At 40.2% G+C, this 15768-nt stretch overlaps 1 protein-coding gene across 13 annotated transcripts in view; it reads right to left on the reverse strand.

Moving 5' to 3' along the window:
* Dennd1a (DENN domain containing 1A) overlaps positions 1 to 15768 on the reverse strand; it is a 504614-nt gene that overhangs the window by 206417 nt on the left and 282429 nt on the right. The gene's annotated exons all lie outside the window — the stretch shown is intronic.

The following is a 15768-nucleotide window of genomic DNA, read 5'->3' on the forward strand; positions in this document are numbered from 1 at the left end:
AATGGCCACTTATTAAATGTGTCTAGGAGCACAGCCTAACACATAGGAGGGAGAAAAGCTCAGATCTATAATACATAACTAAATTCTATCAACTTTTCTAGTTCTTACACTTAATCATGCAACTGATTAGTGACCACAAGTTTTAATTAGAATTTCAGAACTGAAATATGAACAAACAAGTTAACTTACAGAAAAAGACTCTCAAAAAAAAAAAAAAAAAAACAGAGTAAAAGGTTAAAATAATACCTATGGCAAAAATCCTTTGTATAAATTTAACCATAGGCTCTATCTGAAAAAAGAAATATTTTGTACAATTTTATATATGTAGGTTTAAATGCCATGCCCTTTTGCCCAGCAATAAAAATCCATGATACCCTGAAAGAGAGGGCAAAAGAACCTTATAGAAGTTACTGTAGATTCAAGAAGGGACAAAGTGGGACTTGCTCTTCTAGCATCTTTAGGTAGGAATTTTTTAAAGCCCAATAATTTTCCAAAGAGTAATTATGGCCTATCATAGAAATAGTTTCTTAGCCAAGTATTGTTAGGACTGCAACAGCTCTCTATTTAGAAAATATTTAAAACACATTTATTCTGAAATCATAGCAGTTCCATGTTTTGTAAGAATTCAAATTTGGACAAATACCTTTTATATTATCATCGTTTGCCTACAAAGCTTCAAATGTCTTCCCAGAATCTATAGCATTTTTACTCTGCAAATACATAATCACAAATTTTAAATTTATGGGAGGGGGAGAAAAAGAAACCCAGAGCCTCCTTAACATCTCAGTGTAGTAAGCATGTAAAACTAGGTAATTTTAGGGACATTCTGAAAATAATTTCTATTCTCAATATACCTCAATAATTATTGCAGCTACTGACTCATTTTCTTGGAAACCTCTTTTCTTTGCCTCTTTATCAAAAAGAATAAAAAAAATAACACCTACCCATGATTATATCATCTTAATACAACTGTTTTTATGTCTGCATTATTCCTTTTTAATATTAGACCACATTAACAGTTGTATATTTTTGAAATTTTATTGTTTTCTTGTTGGTCACGATAACATTCCCATATTGCTCTATAATCTTCATAATTTATATATGCCCTTTTGCCCAGCAATCTTAAAAACTGCATAGTTTTTTTAATCTTAAAAACTGCATATTTTTCACCAAGTACAGATGTATCATAATTTACTGAATCCTATCCCTAGAGTTTGACAGTAAGTTGCTTCCAATAACATAAGTAACATTATAATGAAAATGAACAAATTCATGTGCATGAATTCCCATACATTGAATTACTAAGTCAAAGGGCAGGACTTTTTCTTTTTTAATATCTTTTGTTATATCTTGGCCGAGTGTTTTCTAAAAGGGCAGTACCTGTCCAGTGGAGACCTTTCAGCACTGCTGTAAGCATCAGGACAACCCCTGAGGTGCCTAACACAGCGGCAGCACCTGATAGACAGGCACTCAGTAAGTGACTATCTAGTCCAAAGGAATTTTCTCCAAGTCCTTCGCATGGCTGGCTCCATTGGACCCATTCTCCTCTCAGAGAACACTTTGTTGTTCCAGTCTTGGTTCCAAAGGACCCCTGGCTCTGGGACACCTGGCAAAGCACTGATGGGGAGGTCAGGACTCCATGAGGAATAGTAGGTACCTGGCAAGCATGGACCCTAAACATGGGCTTCTGACTCCCAAGCATGCTATCCTGTCACAGGTGTCCTCCATTAAATTCAGCAGGGTTGTGCATCGTTTTCTTTCAGAGAGCAACTTTGCTCTTTATCTTAATATGCCACCAAAGAAACAATGATCTTTGCTTTCTGGTCACTTAGAATAACAAATTTTAAAAATCTTTTCTTACTCTTGGGCATACATTAAAAGGAAATATGGGAACATAAATTGGGTAAGCTCCAAAACTTCCTATCCAGAATCCTACTCATCTGAATCATTTTCTGATTCAGAGTCATCAAAGTCCATGTTTTTCCAAGGGTAATTCAGTATTAAAACAAAACAAGAATTTATCTGCTAGAAACTATCTTTCTGCTTTAGGTCCGAGAAATAACTTGTTTGTTGCTCTTCTAGAAAATATAAATGCAAATATACTTGCTTTACGCTAATGGCAAATGTACATTCTCCTCTGCTCAGTGACTTTCAGTATTCACAGTGACTTTTCATTTCAATGCTGAATCATAGTGTGATTTTGAAGACATTTAAAATGGCAATTAAACACAACACATACAGAACCAACAACACACATAATTAAATTAAAGCAGTGATAACATTAACAGCTATGACCAAATCTGCGCACAGGCAGGCCATGACAACTGTGTCACAACTGCTGGTAGCTGACGGAGATTGTAGGATGCCATTGTACATCTCTGAATAGCAGAATAGGGTATCTCTGTACTGGGCTTTTGTTCTCTGGGAATTATTACTCTATCTGACTTTCTCAGTTACATCCTGGGAGAGTGAAAGCTACTCTTTCTTCCTTCTCCTCTGCAAAGGAAAGAGGTTCTGTTGCAGTGACAATATAATGACCTCTACCTGAAAGGATCTTTATTTTGAATCCTAAGGGGAAAATAACTAATATTGTTGAGCAACTATAACCCAATCATTTTCATGCTCTACATATATAATTCTCAAGGCAGCTCTGCAAGGTAGCACTGTTATTTATCCACATTTTCAGGTGAGAAAACAGGCTCAGAAAGGTGAAATAACTTACCCAAGGTCACACAGCTAATAAATGGTGAACCATACTTCAAACTCAGAACTGTCGGCCTGTGAGCCCAACCTGTGCCCATGATGTCAAACAGTGCATACTCAGTACTGATGCTGAGAGGAAAGGAGTGCTGGTGTACCAAAGGGGCTCTTCAGCCAACCCTGGTCCAGACTCTAAGCCTCGAACACTCAGCACTTCTCATCCAGGTAGGTCCTGGAGTCTAACCATTCCTAATAACAAACAGGCATGAATGTGGATCCTGCAGATTAATGATCCTGTAAGCCCATCATTATCACTGCACTTTCACAATTTGTTTAATTCCTTCCCTCAGATACTATAGCCCTCTTCATTATGTTTCCCCAGGTGAGCTGCTACAAATTGGAAAAGAGTCAGGTGAAATAAAGGAACATTGTCTGCTTAAATACATAAAATACAGCTTCCCAAGAGAAAGGGGATGGGGAGTGGTAGGGGTGTGGGGAGAAGGGCACCACCACCAGGTGAGCAACCCTTAAGAAGGAACACAGCTTGGTACAGTCCAGGAATTTCAAAGTCCACTGTTTTTCTTTTCTTTCCTCCCATATAATGCCTCCTCAGTACTACCATATGCAAATGCAGAACCTACTTCATGTCTCAGAGGAATATCACCTTCTTATCCAGGCACCCTTCTCAGGCAAAGGGAGACAAGGGAGCCCACAAGTCTTCCCTCCATTTGCGATTTTTTTTTTTGTGTGTGGGGGGGGTACCAGGTTCAGATTGTGAAAGCATAGCAATAACAATAACCAGGGGCACTTAACCAATGAGCCACATCCCAGCCCTTTTTATTTTGAGACAGGGTTTTGTTATGTTGCTTAGGTCCATTCGCTATTTTTAAAGGTAAGGAAAACTCTGAAAGAGGCCTTCTTCATTTCAGCTCTTTCTTCCTTGTTTTTGAAAAGAAATAAAAGTGTAAACATAGCTTGCCTTACACTTTTAAATTCTTCTTTAAATAACGAGGTCTGGTTTTGTTAAAGAGGTTAAAGGACAAAAGAAAAGGAGAAAGAACAAGAACAGAGACAACACACACATCTTGCTGGAGAACACAAATCATCACAGCTCTGGCCTTACTGAGAGAGACAGGTGGATGCTCCTCAGGCTAACATGGTGGCCAGTGTAGCACCTGAGCCAACAAGAGCAGCTACCAGCCACTGAGTGTGCATTTGCCATGGGCCAGCATGAGGCTGAGGCTTGACAGGCATTTTCTCACTGGATCCTTATGACAACAGTATACTATTGGTATCACCATTTCAAAGATAAAGAAAATAGGGTTAAGGAAGCCAAATAACTCATCTGAGGTTACACAGAGAGGCAGGGGCAGAACTGAGACTAGACTCCAGGCCCATTGTACCATGATAACACCTTATCACTTTCCAGAAAACCAGCACTCATATCACCAAGGAAGCAAGAATAGGTGGAGATAGGTTAGTTTTCTCCAACCCAATCCTGAGGACCAAGGCCCAGACCTTCTACATTCTATCTCTACTACAATTGCTTTCTAGTTCCAACTGCCTGTTAGTTCTTAGTTGCACAGTATCCCCATCAGTCTTGGTCCCAGCTTCCTTAAAATTCTACTGAGCCCATGGTACACTATGGGCTGCACATGCCCCCTTTCTTAGAGGCTTTGGTCTGGCTTACTCAGTGGGCATCATGCTAATCTCTTGACTGTGAGTCAAAGAAGAATGAACTCTGTTTACCTTTACCCAGGGTATACCATGGCACCATAAGTAGAACAGGGAGAATAAAGACAGTTGTGTCACTAAATGTTGAGCGCACACCAAACACCCAGGGCTATGTGGGAGGCTTTAGCTGCCTTATTTCACTTAATCCTCAAACAATCTAACTGATATCATTCATTTTTATAGTCAATGGAGATTACTATATGAATAGGCACTACACTGGGCTGGGGGTATTCTCAGAAACTTGTCCGCATTCACAGTGTTAACAGTGATTCAGCCCAAATCCTTCTACTTCAATGTCTCTTATGCCGTTCCTCTTTAATAGTGACATCTCTTAAACATTGTGCTACATTTAACAACAACAACAACAAAATGGTTATTTGCTAATTATACTAAAAAAATAAAATAGCAAGTAGATTCATAGTCAGAATAAAACTACATATGCTTTACTAGCTGGAACTGGCTGGTATTCTTTTGTTGTTCTAAACAGATCTAAAGCATTTTATATGACTATATTCAACAGTCACAATAATAGGAAAAGAAATGGGGGCAAAGTGAAAAAATTGAAGCCATGTGAAGTAGTACTTGAATTTCATGCTGTGACCCCTATAGACATGGCCACAAATTGGGCTCAGAGCACTCTTGGCTGCCAATCTAAAGAGGGAAACAAGATCATAAGGTGATTTGTGGTATACAGAGAGAAAAATAAGCTACAGTTAGCCCTCAAATCCAAGGTTCTGCATCTGAGGAGTTGCCCAATTGTGGATCAAAAATATTCTAAATATAAATTTCTAGAAAGTTCCAAAAAGCAAAACACCATGCTGAATCCACATGAATGAAGTGAGATGCTGCATGTCCTGCTGCCTCTCACCATTCCACATTCCCTCAATCTCCCATGCCTACTGTTCAAGCAGTGCTTACCTTGCAACCTGTTTTGTATACTATGTAACTTGCCTGTAACAGTTGCCTCTGTACTTTTTTTTTCTTGTTATTATTCTCTAAACAAAATAGAATAACAACTATTTACATACCATTTACATTGTTTTAGGTATTATAAGTAATCTAGAGATGATTTAAAGTATGGGGAGGATAAGTATAGGGTTATATGCAAATACCGCACATTTTATACAAGGGACTTGTGCATCTCCAGATTTTGGTATCCACGGGGATTCTCAAAAGGACTAATTACTCAGGAGCTTGAATTTTTTAAGAGTGCTGGGGAAGGGAAGAGAAAAACCACCATCTAACAGTGCATTTACTATTGCTGGGTGTGTTCCATATGCTGGTCAGCTAGTCAGGCTCCTCACTGGGGTGGGGAGGAGAGAAAAGGAGAAGGTAGTTAACTTCTTTCTTGGTTTCCAATTCAGCTCTCCCTGATTCATGAGCAGTAGCAGAGGGTGAGGATCTGAGAGGAGACCAGGAACAATTATAGATTTGGAGAGGAGGCAGAACCTGCCTTGTTTCCACTTAAGGTTTTGGCATCAAGAACATAGGGCCTCTCTACATGGAAGTGGCTCAGCAGGGGCTGATTCAGCAATGGGGCACTGGGAATGGTTTGCTAATGAGAGACACATAAACATCACTAATGCTGTTCAGTGAAAGTGGGGAAGAGGAAAGGCAATGCCCTCTGAGTATGACTCTGTGGCTTCCTGGGTAACCCACAGGGGTTGGGGATGAGCAGAGATGCTTTCTAGAGCCCCAAACCACTGGACTCAAGAAATGAGCATACAAATTTACAAATATAATGACTGGATGAAAACCTGGAAAGGTCAACATCAAAGCCTGGAATAGTCCGCCCTTTTGTGCCTCCTCAGTCCTATCGGAAACAGACAGACTCAGAAAACATTAAGAAGGGCTGCATGGCAAAGACCATGGCAGCAGAAGTTAATCACAGAGAAAAGGTCAGGACTCTGGGCTCTCTGTTGCTACAATGAGACATTACCGCTACAGCCAGCTGCAAAAAGCAAGTCTCAGGTTATGAGCCACCAGCAGCCATGAGGTCCTTGTAGAAATGCAGGAGTGAATATGATACAAACCAAGTGAGAAGAGAAAAAAAGGTTAATGGAGAAATAATTTAAGAGTATTCAAGAAAAACCCATGCAACTGGAAATAATAGAAAAGATTTTCTTTTTGATTTTCTAAGACTATGCTATCCCATAAGGCAAGATGCACAGCATCCGATCACCATTTTAGCCTACTTTCTCAGTCTTGCAAATGATAAAAGAAACACAGATCCACATTTATTTACTCAGTGCCTAGCATTATGCTGGAGCCTCACACATTCCCTGGTGCCAGTCACTGAGAAAGGCAGGGACACTTATCCCAAAAGCTCTCTCACAAGAGGACTTGCTCCATTGCTAAACCGCCCTAGATCCTGATATTATAGTCTGTGGCTCCTGCCTTCTGTGACCTACAGTTTCCATGAAAAGAGGTAGAATGTCTTTGCTGGAGACACACTGTGCCTCAGAAGTTCCAGAACTTTCTAAGTGTTGAATTCAAGTCAGGCTCCAGGTCAGGGAGGGAAAAATCATACACAGAAGGTATCAAGAGGAACAGAAAACTAGGCTACTCATGGGCTATATAAGCAGAAATCAGAGCTGGCTAGACCCACCCAAGCTGGTCAGAAAATGGGGCCTGGGAGGAATACTGCTGCCCTTACCATGGCAGGAAGCAGACAGGGTTGGGAGGTGGGAGTGGCAGAGCAGGTCCAGAGGCTCAGATCCAGCAACTAGGAGGTAGAAGACCACTAGCTTGGCTAGGAGAGCTCCCCAAAGGGAGGACAGGTGATCCAACAAGCACTATATAGCCCAACTTGGGAAGGGACATTTGCGTGTTCCAGGGATGCTGTCTTCACCAACTCTGTGCTATGGTTTAAAGATATTTTGGTCCCACCAAAACTCATGTTGAGGCTTCATTCTTCAATGCAGCAGTATTGGGAGGTAGGGGTTTTCTGGGAGGTGTTTGGGTCATGGGAATAAAGCCCTCATGAAAAAAATCCATGCTATCTCTTGGGAGTGAGTACTTGCTCTCCTAGACAGACCAGTGACCTGAAGAGCAGGTTGTTGTAATGCAAGGTTCAACTCTCATGCTTATTCTTTCACCATGTAACCTCTGCTGGACACATGGACTTATCCTTCCACTTTCCCACCTTCCACCAGAAGCTGACCAGTGCCATGCTCCTGGGCTTCCAGAGCCATGAGTCAAAATAAACCCAGTCTCAAATATTGTGGTATAGTAAGGGAAAATGGACAAAGATATCCTACAAATCTCAGCAGCATCAGGAAGTGACACTGCTGGGGCTAGATGAGAGCTGTTCTGCAGTACTCCTGGTATCTGTGCTGACCATCTACGCAGACTACTCATTTTGCAGAATGTTCACTTTTTGCTGATATGCTTTTCAAAGGTTAAAAAATTATGATAAGAATATATTACAATGAGGAGTACATTAAAATCCATGTATTCAGGGATTAGATAGTTTCATTAGATATATTTAAGATTTCTAGATAGCTAATATATCAGATGTACTAGATAGTGAATTAGACTGTTGGAATCACCGCAAACCACTGAATTGTATATCTTTAAAAGGGTGAATTTTGTGGTATGAGATTATACTTCATTTTAAAAACCTAATGGAGAACATGAAGATAGTTTTCCTACAGAATCTATAGTGCAACTAGATATAGATTCCCATAGATCCAGTAGCACAGATAATGTAAAGGGCCCAATCTCTTCTCTCACCCATTTTCTACCTAAAAGATGGGTTTCTCAGAAGTTGTCCAAAGTCTCCTACAAAGGCTCTTGGCATTTTCTGTTTTGGGGGCTCCTGAAGGAAATGCTCACTGACTGCCATCACCTAACAATCTCTTAGTTGCCTTCTTGTGTCCAGACGGATGAAAATTCTACATGGAATACATGATGCAGTGTGAGTTGATTCAGAACTCTACATACAGCAGCATCTCTACATACTAGTATCTCTAACACTATGAGGAAGGAGGACTTCTAGAATGCCAGAGAATACAGTGCATTTTACAAACTCAAAAGCAAAATCTATATCTTATTTAATGTACCCTATTTAACTGTTCAGTTCAACCGTGAACTCAAAAAGTAACAGGAGTTAGCTACTAACTTAGCTCTTGACCTGACTGGCTTTTGGGGAAACACATGAACTTGTCTTGATCTTGACAATATTTGAAAATATTTTATCACAAAGTTATGTTAACTAGTGCCTAAAACAACCCAAATTTATAAATTCAACTTAGGAATTGATTTCTGGTACTTATTTATGGCTACTTCTGAATGAGGAAGGGAGAAAAAGGAATTTATATGAATGATACCATATAGCATAGTGCCTAGTATATAACAAGTGCTCCTTACACACTTGTTGAGTGAATATATAATTAACAAATGACAAAATACAGACTCTATAATAAACAAGACACCAAGAAGACAACATGAAAAATTTCTTCACAAAAATTTTCAAAAAAAATTTTTTAGTTGTAGATGGACATAATACCTTTATGTATGTATGTATGTATGTATGTATACATGCATGTATATATTTATTTATTTATGTGGGGCTGAGAATCAAACCCAATGCCTCACATGTGCCAGGCAAGCACTCTACCACTGAGTCACAACCCCAGCCCCTCTTGACAAAAATCTTAGTGATGGGTACAACTTATTCTCTGGGAGGATATTAGTAAGGCAAGCTTTAATATCAGATGGCCTTGGATTTCAAGTGCAGACTCCATTATTTCTTAGATGTGTGAGTTGCTAAACCTCCCTTGAGCTTCAACTTCCTAACATACAAGGAAGCTACTTATTTACTTTAGAGCTTGATTTTAAAGATTTGCAATAATATGTCTATAGAGTTTGCCACATAGTACTCAGTTGATGGTGATTGTTAGTAAGAAAGGGAGTTCTGATTCTCATAAGCAAGCTAATCCTTTTGTCCAGAAACGGGAAGGCTTTCCCAACATTGGCCAAGGTTAGAGATTCATCAGCTAAGGTAGTGAACATTCTCATTTTCACTTTCAAAGTCAAGGGAATGGCACAGATCTAAAGTAGAAAAGGAACCAGCAGCACATGTTTTTAAATATTCATAAAGGCTGGAAATGTCTTACTCCTTTCGTTTTCTCTGCCATCTGCTTTTGTTTCTTTTCTTTTCATTCTTATGCCACAGCTGCAAATGAAAACAACCATACAATAACTCAAGTTAAATAAAAAAAAATCAAAATAAAAACAATCTGAGGGGTAAAAAGAGAAGATGAATTATAAAGTTTTCTTCTGAGCTCACAAGGCAGAAGAAACAAGAATAACATCTGATGTGAATTAAACCTTCTGGAAACCAAAATCCATGTCCCATACATTGTGGTAATGGCAGTAAGAGCAATCACCATTAACTAAGTGGCCCCTATGTGTCACTTGATGATTAATCCTTGTGATTCCTATAGCCTCATCAAAGCCAGTTATACCCATTTTACAGAAAAAGATAGTGCAGATCAAAGAGGTAAAATAGATTTTTAATAATTATATAAAAAGTTAACAAGAGATGAGAATTGAGATCTAAATCCAGCTCTGCCTGAATCCAAGACTGAAGCACTTTCCACTCTTATCAGGCTCTCCCAAATGGGAAGAGACATGAAAAAATTAATCTGGGAAATATTTAAGACAGACCATTTGTACCAAACCAATTTATTCAGATAATTAAAATCTGTGATTATAGCTCTAATTAGAATTAACTCAGATAATTGGTTGTTGTATTTGTGAATGTGCAATTAGAGTGTTCCACATAATCTCAGAGTTTTCAGTATCATATTTTCCATTTATTAACTGCATGCAAACTAGAGCTTTGCTCTATTGGCCTCTGGTCTATTGAAGGCTGTGATACAGCTTTTGGGGTCTCTGGGACCTATGACACCAACAGCAGGAGCTGAGCTCAGCCCATTTAACATGTCTTTGTCCAGAGGTCAATGAACACTGCATCTTCAAGTGCAAAGGAAAAAGCTCTTGTGGCCTACACTGTTGTCTTGAAAACTCCTAGCAGCGTGTACCTGAAGAAAAACTGGCAGCAGTGGTCCTCATGTGTTAATTACACTTGCGAAGTCTATTATGCATAGAAAGGGCACCTGCTGGCAGTGAAAATGACTAGAATCCGCCCTTCCTGTGCAGTGAGTAAATTGAGAGTTCATTTCTACAGGAGATAATAGTTTTCAGATTCCATTTCGTGTATCCCCTGCATAGGGACATACTTAACATTTAAATCATCTGCAGAGGAACAAACCTCCTTCAAATTTACATGTTTCAGACTCCTAGCACTTTACTTAAAATGCTAGTTATCCCTGCTGGCTCTTACCACCAAGGATGAAACTCAAGGGTGATGAAAGTCACCCAGCACAACAGAATAAAGTTATTAGCACTGAGTCAAATTTCATGACATTTATAGTTTCTGACCAGTGTAGGGGCAGCAGGCTGAAGGTGACCAAGTTAAGCCGTGTTTGGAGGAGCTGATCTTTCTCTTGCGGTCTTCCATTTCATCATCCTTACATCTTACAGTTAACAGACACCAATGCCCCCCTCTGGCCTGTAATCATCTTTTGGTCTTATTTCAAAAAGTTCTTTCATGAAAACAAGAGACCAGGAAAGACTTTCACGCAAGCACAGAGACATCCAGATACAGCCTCCCCACAAAAACCACAAGGGCACCCACAACCCCAAGTCTTAACTTTGATTCTTTGGGGTGAAGTTTGGGGTAACAAAGGCTCAGTGGCTTTCCTTGCCAACTCTTCCCTTCAAAGTTGGACCTGCCAACAACAATGACCTCACTCAGGCTGGTAATCTAGTTCTTGAGAGTGAGATGAAGTTGCAAAGAGGATCCTGGATTGGCTTTCATAAGAAAGAATAAAGAAGCTAACAAATCCTCTAAATAAATAAGATGGGAGAGATGGTGGCGGGAAAGAACCATTGGCTCGAATAAACACTTATTTTTCAAAAGAAAGCTTTTTCAATTATAAAAGACCATACTTCCTCATTTTGGAAATATTTGAAAATATGACCAGAGTAACTTCGCACCATGTACAACCACAAGAATAGGATCCTGATTAGAATGAGTCATACTCCTTTAAGTAGAATATGCCAAAATACATCCTACTGCCATGTGTATCTAAAAAGTACAAATAAAATTTAAACAAGAAGCATTGGAAAATAACATAAAAATCAAATTGGAACCCTCTCCCTGGCAATCATAAGTCACTATTAAACATTTTGATATATTTCTTTCCAGAATTCTGCCTCTCTATTGTACATAGACATATCTAATTTTGTGTTATGAATTCATATAATTCTTGTTTTTATAAGGTTGGAATCAGACAATATATACTGTCTATAATGGGGTCAGTCACTAAACCTCTTGAGGCCATGGTTTACTGATGTAATGAAATAGAACTAATCACACCTGCCTTGCAGGGCAGTTGGAAGAGCTAACCAAGATCACAGGTCCAGTGGTTGGGACCAAGGAGTCATTCAACAATGGCGACTACTGTTACTGCTGATATTAATGACATGGCATTTGATCTTCTCCATGGTTCTGGAATTTTATAAGCTGCTGGTCTTAAAGTAACTAAAAATCTAGCAATCACAACTTTATAAATAATGGCAAGCTAACGTTGCGTTATTTGACAGAGGCAATGGTCAATTCTCCCAGCTCTACCCATCCCTGAATTCAGAATCCCTGTGTTCCTGTCTGAGGCTAGTGCTGAGACATGAAGGTTGAGTCTCACTGGAGTTTGGGAGGCTCTGAGGCTGCCCTTTAATGCACTGTCTAGGCTGTGACACATGGGGAGTGTCTCCTTCCACATGGGAAACCCTGAGGCATGCCTCTGGGGAAGGGATAGGCATCTGTGAAGGAGTCCTGTGCCTGTGAGGGTGTAGTGGCTGTGGGGAGATGGAGTCTAATAGGTTCTGCGGTGAGGGGGCAGTTGGTCACTCTATGAGTCTTGGATTATGTATGTCTCCTTTCTACCTTCTCCCTTCTCTGCTCTCTCTCTCTTTCACTATCTCCCTCCCTTCTACCTTCCCTGGGTGAATAGTTTGTTCCTTCCCTTCCTTTCTAACTCCCCCTCTCCCTGCTCCAGCCTCCCCATCTTTTATCCAAATGATAAGAAACCCTAGTAATAGTCCTTTCCTTTGAGATACATGGCAGTGAAAAAACCAAGAGAACTGGTTCAGAAACTCAAAAAGAACAGCAACTGAGGGAAGGTCTAGTTGGAAGAATGGGGCACCTGAGCACATCTGTGGGGAGAGGAGAGAGGGAAGAGGCAGGACATTTGAAGATACCAGGGAGATCAGAGGTCCCAATGGGTTCCAGACAACCCTCAGGAGACAGAACCCTGACTAAGGTGAAGTCAATGGCTTTGAACAAACTGCTCTTCCTTCCTTAGAGGTGGTAGAAAGGAGGAAAGACAGGCCATGAGTATAGGTTCTGTGAAGGGAAGGAAGGCAGTTGCAGGAACCTTCAGAATGTGGTGAAGGCCAGCCCAAACCTGAAGCATGGTGAGTACAGTGAGGCTCAGAGCTGATTGCAGAGAAACAGGGCAAGCTGAGGAGGGCAGATGGCACCACTTTGCAGTGAGTCCTCTCTGCAGTGATTTCCAGACTTTCTCCAGACATACCTGTCATCCAAGAAGCAGACAGGAAGATGGGGCAGGATAGTATTAGTGGCAAGGCCAGAGGGCCAGAGTCTCCAGGGAAGTGGCAAAGTAATCTGGAACAGCTCCCTTCTCACAGATCTTAGCAGTGTTGGGCAAACAATCCGTCTGTGTGCCTGTCTTCTATACCCAACTGTTTGAGCCCCTTTTGATGGAGACTGGCTCTTACCTTGGCCTTCCCCACACTTAGCACAGTGCTGAGACACAGAGGTATCAGTACACATTTGCTATACTGAAAAAGCTCACAAGAGCAAACAGGACAGCAAGAAAATCAAAGAAGTGGAACAGAGGGAGCAAAAAGGAGGCTGGGGGAAAGACATGGTAAAGACAAAGGGTTTTTAGAAGAAAGAGAGTTGCTGAGACAGTCAAAGAATAGGGTCAGAATCAGAGGGGAGAACCTGAAGCCAGAGATGTGGGAATCAGTTCAATAACACCAGGTGTGTCATCCTGCTGGGTGGTTGATATTGTTTTTCTGTCTACAAAGTGCTTTTTTACATACAATTGTTTAGAAACAATGTAAGGAATATGTTCTAGTATTTTTATTCTTTTAGACATATGGGCAGAGATTCAGAGAGGCTGTCATTTGCTCTCAGTTACACAACTGGCCAGTAATTGAGTCCTCTCAGTTCATCTTTGCACTACTTCAGGACTCTCTGATGGAGGGAAGTAACTTCTATACAAATGACGAAATAGAGCCAATGTGGGTTCAGCGGGAGTAGGGGAGGCTAACAGTGTGGCTTCTGAAGTCACTGAGGACAGCAGGGAAAGAGATGGAAAGGAGATGAGGAACTGGAGACAAGTCAATGACAATGACAGGGCAGTGAAGAAAGTTCCTAGTCTCTGTGTTAGAAGCCAAAAGATGAAACGGACTTGCACCAGGCTATGGCATTGGGCACAGGTGTCTGATGATCTCCTATTGGAGATGGTTCAGCACTCCATGGAGTCCCCAGTTGGGGAGAAGCTAAAGAACCTGAAGAGAGGCAAGGATTGGGGTTTTGAAAACTCCCCATGAGGAAAGGGGAAAGCTCAAACATTTAATGGTGAATAAGGTGAATTTATTATGAGGGATTTATATTATTATCCTTTTCTATCTGCAAAAACTATAATACCTCCTCCAAAAGAGAGATGGAAAACAAAATCTAGACTAGCAGCACCTGGAACACATCATTAACTAAAAATAATTTCCAAAATAAACCAAGTTATAAAGAGACATACTGACAAAATGTGGGGCCTAGTCCCCTCATGAATCAAGAAGAAATTTTAAATGAACCAGGATTTTATATATATATATATATATATATATATATATATATATATATATATATATATATATTATATTCCACATGATAGGGGACATACAGCCTCTTAATCTCATAAAAGGTGGGAGAAAGGCATGGATAAGACAATCTACCTTGGTAAGAAAGATATATAATAAAGAGCTGGGCACAGCAGTACACATCTGTAATCCCAGAGGTTCAGGAGGCTGAGACAGGAGGATCACGAGTTCAAAGCCAGCCTCAGCAACTTACTGAGGCACTAAGGAACTCAGTGAGACCCTGTCTCTAAATAAAATACAAAATAGGGCTAGGGATGTGGCTCAATGGTTGAGTGCCCCTGAGTTCAATCCCCAGTACCATTTAAAAAAAAAAAAGAATGTATAATAAAGAGAGGATCACAGATTTTTATATGCTGGCCCTCAGTTACATCTTCATTAAATACATGGCTTCCTGGGAGCAAGGCGAGCCCAACACATTAAAATTAGGAATGACTGCACAATGCCTTTAAGCTCCCAAGTCAATTTGGCTACTTGGGTGAATATTTTCCGTGAAATGATTTCAAAAGAGCAACAATTAGACTGATCTGGACTCAAATCATTCAGACCCAATGGTAAATATCCTGAATCATCTGTTAAGTGAGAGGCCTGTAGTGGTTTGAATGAATCCCTTTCTCCTGAAACTCTCCAATCTGGGAGGCAGTGCTACATCCCTACATTGTGCTCCCTTGCCAATATCTCCTGAAAGGAGCTATTTGGGGACAATGTCTTTTATCACATTACTCTAGAGAAAAAAATTATTCATAAGGAGAATTCACCACATGAACCATTTTTTAAAGTCATCCACTGAAGACAGACAGTGAAGAGGATGATGCTTCAGCAGAAACATTAACTAAGCACCTACCACAAGCCAACTTTTCTACATGGTGCTTCAACTGCTGTCTTGTTTCATCTCTATGTAATTATGCATTAAGCAACTTCTTCTTACAGAAGAGGAAACAAAGTCCTAGGACAAGTGACCTGTCAAGTTAATTCCAAAACTTTCCTCCTTTCTTTCACTAAATCATGTTTCACTGAATAGTGAAATTTTCATAAAAAGCCTCAGGAGGTTTTGAAATCTAGCTTATGCTCCCAAACCACAGCTGAAAGCAAGTCTGAATGGACGTTCTAAGGCATGGTTGAAGCTTGAAGATCTTGGGGATCTCAAATGCTCCTGTCACCAGTTTCTAATTTGTCTGAGGGGGAAACAAAAGTATATGACTTCTTGGTGCTTTGGTTTATCGAAACTGAGAAATAGGAAAAGTATAAAAAAGTATTATCTACTCTCTTGAACTCTTTAGAATGTCATGACATATATGA

This window comes from Marmota flaviventris, chromosome 13 (assembly GCF_047511675.1).
Source record: "Marmota flaviventris isolate mMarFla1 chromosome 13, mMarFla1.hap1, whole genome shotgun sequence".
Classification (NCBI taxonomy): domain Eukaryota; kingdom Metazoa; phylum Chordata; class Mammalia; order Rodentia; family Sciuridae; genus Marmota; species Marmota flaviventris.